The sequence below is a fragment of the Ochotona curzoniae genome, unplaced genomic scaffold, assembly GCF_017591425.1.
Source record: "Ochotona curzoniae isolate NIBS_2020 unplaced genomic scaffold, NIBS_Ocur_1.0 contig_3819, whole genome shotgun sequence".
NCBI classification, from domain to species: Eukaryota; Metazoa; Chordata; class Mammalia; order Lagomorpha; family Ochotonidae; genus Ochotona; species Ochotona curzoniae.
Window position 1 is genome coordinate 1,249,910 of NW_024466004.1, and position 6,224 is coordinate 1,256,133.

Consider the following 6,224-nt stretch of genomic DNA (forward strand, 5'->3'; position numbering starts at 1 on the left):
TCAAGAGCTTTTGTACTAAATTCATGTTTTAATTTCATAATTTTTTTAGACTTCATACTGGAAATGCAAATAGACAAATGGAGAATTGAAATCTAAAGTGATAGAGAAAGGTCTTCTGTCTGTTATTTAATTACCCAAGTGTCCACAATAGCCACCAATGGGCCAGACTAAACCTAGGTGTGTAGAACTCAGTCCAGGTCTGTCACATGGATGTCAGAGACCCAAGTGCTTGAGCCCTCTCCTGCAGAAGCCAGGATCTGAGTATAGACTTGCTGTGCCATGTGCTCATTCCTTCATTGACAAATTATATTAAACGAGTTGTTTGGAGAGCAGAGTGACACAGGGAGACACAGGTCTTCCCTCTGTTAACTCCTCATATGGCTGCAATAGCTGTGGTGTGGCAGGTGAAAGCCAGAAGGCCAGTGCTGCACCTCAGTCTCCACGTGGTGAAGGAGGCCCAAATGCTCCTCTGTGGTCTTCCAAGCCCCGTTAGCAGGGAGCTAGATGTGAAGTGGGTGAACTTTTTGAAGTCTCTGTGTCTTGTCATTTGCCATAAATATTAATATATATATATATATATTTTGTATAACTAAGAGCATCCTTTTATAGGATCATGGTTCAGTAATCAAGATCAGAAAATAGTAATAATAATAATTTAATCTACTGATAATGCTTCTTTTGTCCGTTGATCCATGAATGTCCTCGAGTATGTCTTTTCTCCTTTCTAGAATAGTTTTCTAGAGGAGCTTTAGCCTTTTTACTGTCTCTTGTGACACTGGCGGTTCCATTCCTTTTTTTTTTTTTTTTAAGATTTATTTATTCATTGGAAAGTCAGATATACAGAGAGGAGAGACAGAGAGGAAAATCTTCCGTCCGTTGATTCACTCCTCAAGTGAGCCACAACGGCCGGTGCTGTGCCGATCCGGAGCCAGGATCCAGGAACCTCTTCCGGGAATCCCACATGGGTGCAGGGTCTCAAGCTTTGGGCCATCCTCGACTTCGTTCCCGGGCCACAAGCAGGGAGCTGGATGGGAAGTGGGGCTGCCAGGATTAGAACCAGTGCCCATATGGGATCCTGGCGGGTTCAAGGTGAGGACTTTAGCTGCTAGGCCACGCCGCCGGGCCCTCCATTCCTTTTTTTTTTTTTTTTTTTAAAGATTTATTTTTATTATTTTTTCATTGGAAAGGCAGATATACAGAGAGGAGAGACAGAGAGGAAGATCTTCCATCCGATGATTCACTCCCCAAGTGAGCGCAACGGTCGATGCTATGCCGATCCAAAGCCAGGAGCCTCTTCCAGGTCTCCCATGCGGGTGCAGGCTCCCAAAGCTTTGGGCCGTCCTCGACTGCTTTCCCAGGCCACAAGCAGGGAGCTGGAAGGGAAGCGTGGCTGCCGGGATTAGAACCGGCGCCCATATGGGATCCCGGGCGTGCAAGGCGAGGACCTTTAACCACTTGCGCCACCGCGCCGGGCCCCCTCCATTCCTTTTTGTTTAATAGGTTTGCCTCGTGGTTATATTTGAGTTGTGCATCTTTGGTCCTATCCCAGGGAGATCACCCCTGTAGACAGGCACACAGGAGCCATCTGCCCCTCATTGGTGGTACTAATTTCGATCTTTCATCAGGATAATGATTATACACTTTTTCTAAACTTACTTCTTTTGAATAAGCCTTTTTCCTGGCTTCCCAGTAAACCTATTAACTTTGGTCCTCATTCAATACACTTTGAAGCAAGCATATTGAAGTCAAGACCTCAAAACCTTTTATAAGGACTTAGCTTTCATGGTGTGATGTCTTGTTTCCAAATTTCCTCTTTGCATTTTTGTCACATCCTGATGCTTTCTAACCATGCCTGTTGAAAGAAGTGGTAGAAACACTGTTGTCTTTCAGACCTTTGCTGGTAGGATAAAACACGTTAACAGGGATAGAGAGAGTAACGCAGAGCCTAAGGGCAGACAGTCATTGCTGATCACCCACCCCGGTATGGGTAACTCCCTGAAGTAATGGGACTTTTCATTTTGTTCTGGAACCGTGGTCATCTGCAATGAAGGACACATTTCACATAGGTTGCAGTTAGACTGTGAGGCCAAGCGGCAGGAGGTAGGTCCTGTCCTTTTTCTTGTTGTCCGGAATGTGGAGATGCTTGGAACACATGCAACCAGCTAGGGCCAGGAGTTGGCACTTCGGGTTGGTATTGGCAGGATGTATGTGTACAGCTAGCCTGCACGTGACTTACAGGAACAGGGATGCTGATAGAGAAGAGCACTGATGGACTTCCTCATCTGGAGAAGCCGCTCGGAGTGCCTGCACTGTTCTACGCGATGAAGACACAAGAGTTAACAAAGCAGGCTGCCATGGTGGGGAGGCAGCCTAATCCTTTGCTGTGGTGCTAGCAACCCATATGGGTGCCAGTTCGATCCTTGTGGCTGTACTTTAGATCTAGCTCCCTGCACTCACTAGGGCCCTGCACTCACAATGGGAGGCCTGAAAAAATCTGATGGTCCCTGTCTTCAGACCTGCTCAGCATTGGCTGTTGCAGCCATTTGGAAGTGAACCCAGCGGATGGAAGATCTCTGATTTTCAAGTAAAAATAGCTCTTGATATTTTTAAAAAGGTCTATTTAGGGCCCTGGCATAGCAGCCTAGTGGCTAAGGTCCTCGCCTTGCATGCGCTGGGACCCATAAAGGTGCTGGTTCTAATCCCAGCAGCCCCACTTCCCATCCAGCTCCCTGCTTGTGGCCTGGGAAAGCAGTCGAGGATGGCCCAAAGTCTTGGGACCCTGTGCCCATGTGGGAGACCCAGAAGAGACTCCTGGCTCCTAGTTTTAGATCGACACAGCTCTGGCCGTTTAGGCCGCTTGGTGAGTAAATCAACAAACAGCAGATCTTCCTCTCTGTCTTCCTCTCTGTATATCTGACTTTCCAGTAAAAATAAATCTTTAAAAAAATTAAAATGTGTATTTTTATTTGAAAGGCAGATTTAGAGAAGAGAGACAAAGAGCTTCCATCCACTGGTTCATTCCTGCAAATGTTTGCAGTGGCCAGAGCTGAGCTGATTTAAAGCCAGGAGCTTCTTCCATGTCTCCCACACAGGTGCAGTGTCCCGAGGTTTTGGGCCATCCTCGACTGCTTTCCCAGATCTCAAGCAGGATGCTGGATGGGAAATGAAGCATCCAGGACACGAACTGGCATCCATATGGGATACCAGAGTTTGAAAGTAGAGGTGTAGAGGATTAGGCTGTTGAGTCATGACAACAGACTCCAAAATAAATAAAAAAATGTTTTAAGGCAGTATAAAGAAAGTCCTTTCTCTTAAGGAGCTTATATTTTAAAAGGGAAGTCAGGCAGTTAAAAAAAATACTGATGTTGAATGTTATGTGACATGAAAAACAAGGCCGGTAAGGGGACTGAGCATGCCAGATGAGTGGCAATGACTGGCAGGAAGGAAGAAGGGAGTGGTGGTGGTTGGGGGTAACATCCGTGCACATGCTTGGGCAGCAGAAGAGTCAGCCAGCAAGGACTCTGCCTGCAGTGGGGGTGCGCTTGTAGTGGGGGGCAGCAGAGAGGGCAGCACAGCTGACAACGGGAAATGCTGAGTGGTGGTTATGTGCATTATCCTTGTAAGGATTTCACACGGGGGCTATTTGTCAGAACTTCAATTATATATGAACTTTAAATGTGTGTCCTTTTGTTACCCATCCCCACAAAGGAGAAACAGGCAAGACTCCTTTATATTCTGTTATGCTATATATTAATAAGGAGTCTGCTCAGTCTCGTGCTGTGGGCTTTTGCTAGAACGTCGCTCCTCGTTGCACAGATGTCCTTAGAGTTTAGTGTCTGTCCTCTTGTTCAGGATGTGCACGTGAGTGTTTAATTACGCAAAATTGGGGTCCTCTTGTCAGAAAGGTGACTAAAGCTACTGTGTCTGAAACAGTCGTCATGAAATGTTTTTAAAATACAGGAATTGTGGAATCTGAATAACAGTTATTAATGACACAACTTGGACGAATCTCAAGAACAGTATGTTGAATGCAAAAAAAAAAAAAAAAGTCTGAAAAAAAAGCCAGACTGCATTTTCCTCCTCCTGTATCTGACAACATTATGGGAAAGAAGAAAGGAGTAGTTCCCAGGGGTGAGGGCTGGTGCCAGGAGTTGGTGCACGGTGTGATGGTTTTGACTCCTGATATGGCAATGGTTGTGCAATTCTAGACATGTGATAGAAGAGCAGGATCATAGGCACACATCTCAGCTTCCTGCTCTCTGTACTGTGCGGTCATTGAGGGAATCAGGGCGAAAAGTATGTGAGACTGCTATTCAAAACTTGGCTTGCATTTATAATTTCTTCAAAATAGGAAGTTTAAAGGAGTGTGGACTTCTGCTTCCAGAAAGATAAAATAGATGTGCTTTTTCCTGTGCTTATGTCTAGTCAGCAGCTGAAAACCCTGACCACCCTCTCGTCAGTGCACACAGGACAAGGCTAATTCGTCTCTGAGAGGGGAAGAGGGCAGGCAGATCTGTTCAAGGAACTCAGAACTGAAGGCAGAATTCCTGAGGTGTTTCTTTCTTTTTATGATTTTTACATAGTTAATTGGGGTACAGAGGGTCAAGGGCTACAGGAAGATGGGTGAGATCATTATTTCCACATTGTCTTTTTTTTCCTTCCTGTATCTGGGGGAAGGGGAGAGATAAAGGGAGAATCCACACCTGGCTTCTGTCTGCATACCCTAAGATGGGGGACAGCCACCCAGTGCCATCCCAGGGCATGCTTCGAGGGTCCTGCTCAAATGGTTTTGATAGTGCAACAGTTCTGAATTGCTGCTGATCTCACCACTCCAGTCACGATGAAATCTCTCTGGACTCCACTGGCTGGCATAGTCCCTCTGAGGGTCTCTGCTTGCCCAGCTATTCACTGCCAACGCTTGACTGGGTAGTTGATTGATTTTTTTCTATCCTCCATCTTCTGTTATGGTACCAGGTGTCCTCTGCAAGCGCCAGTGGACTGCCATATCCTCCATGTGCAACTGGTTATACTGTCCACTGCTCCATCTAAGCCACTGAGGAGGCCCAACTTTGATGCATGTACACCACGATCAAACCATGGAACCTCTCTTTGTGGTTGGAGTTCTGAGTTCAGTGATGCCGCCTACGTGGGGCATGCTCCAAGGGTCCTGCTCAAGTGCTTTTGAGAGTTCAACAATTATGAATTGCTGTCCATCTCACCATTCCAAGCACGGTGAAATATCTCCAGAATCCACTGCACGTTCACTTTTTTTTTTTTTTTTTAAGATTTATTTACTTTTGGGCCCGGCGCGATAGTGTAGTAGTTAAAGTCCTCACCTTGCATGCCTGGGATCTCATATGGGCGCCGGTTCTAATCCCGACACCCCACTTCCTATCCAGCTCCCTGCTTGTGGCCTGGGAAAGCAGTTGAGGACAGCGCAAAGCCTTGGGAACTCGTGTGGGAGACCTGGAGGAAGAGCTCCTTGATCCTGGCTTTGGATTGGCTCAGCTCCAGCCGTTGTGGCCGCTTGGGGAGTGACTCAGCAGATGGAAGATCTTCCTTTCTGCCTCTCCTCTCTGTATATCTGACTTTCCAATACAAAATAAATCTTTTTTTTTAAAGATTTATTTTTATTATTTTTTCATTGGAAAGGCGGATATACAGAGAGGAGAGACAGAGAGGAAGATCTTCCATCCGATGATTCACTCCCCAAGTGAGCGCAACGGTCGATACTATGCAGATCTGAAGCCAGGAGCCTCTTCCGGGTCTCCTACGTGGGTGCAGGTTCCCAAAGCTTTGGGCCGTCCTCAACTGCTTTCCCAGGCCACAGGCAGGGAGCTGGAAGGGAAGCGGGGCTGCTGGGATTAGAGCCAGCGCCCATATGGGATCCCGGGCGTGCAAGGCGAGGACCTTTAACCACTTGCGCCACCGCGCCCGGCCCCAAAATAAATCTTTAAAAAGAATGCCCACCTGGGCCCGGCGCGGTGGCGCAAGTGGTTAAGGTCCTTGCCTAGCACGCCCGGGATCCCATATGGGCGCCGGTTCTAATCCCGGCAGCCCCGCTTCCCTTCCAGCTCCCTGCCTGTGGCCCGGGAAAGCGGTGGAGGACAGCCCAAAGCCTTGGGACCCTGCACCCGCGTGGGAGACCCGGAAGAGGCTCCTGGCTTCGGATCGGCATAGTATTGGCCGTTGTGCTCACTTGGGGAGTGAATCAACGGATGGAA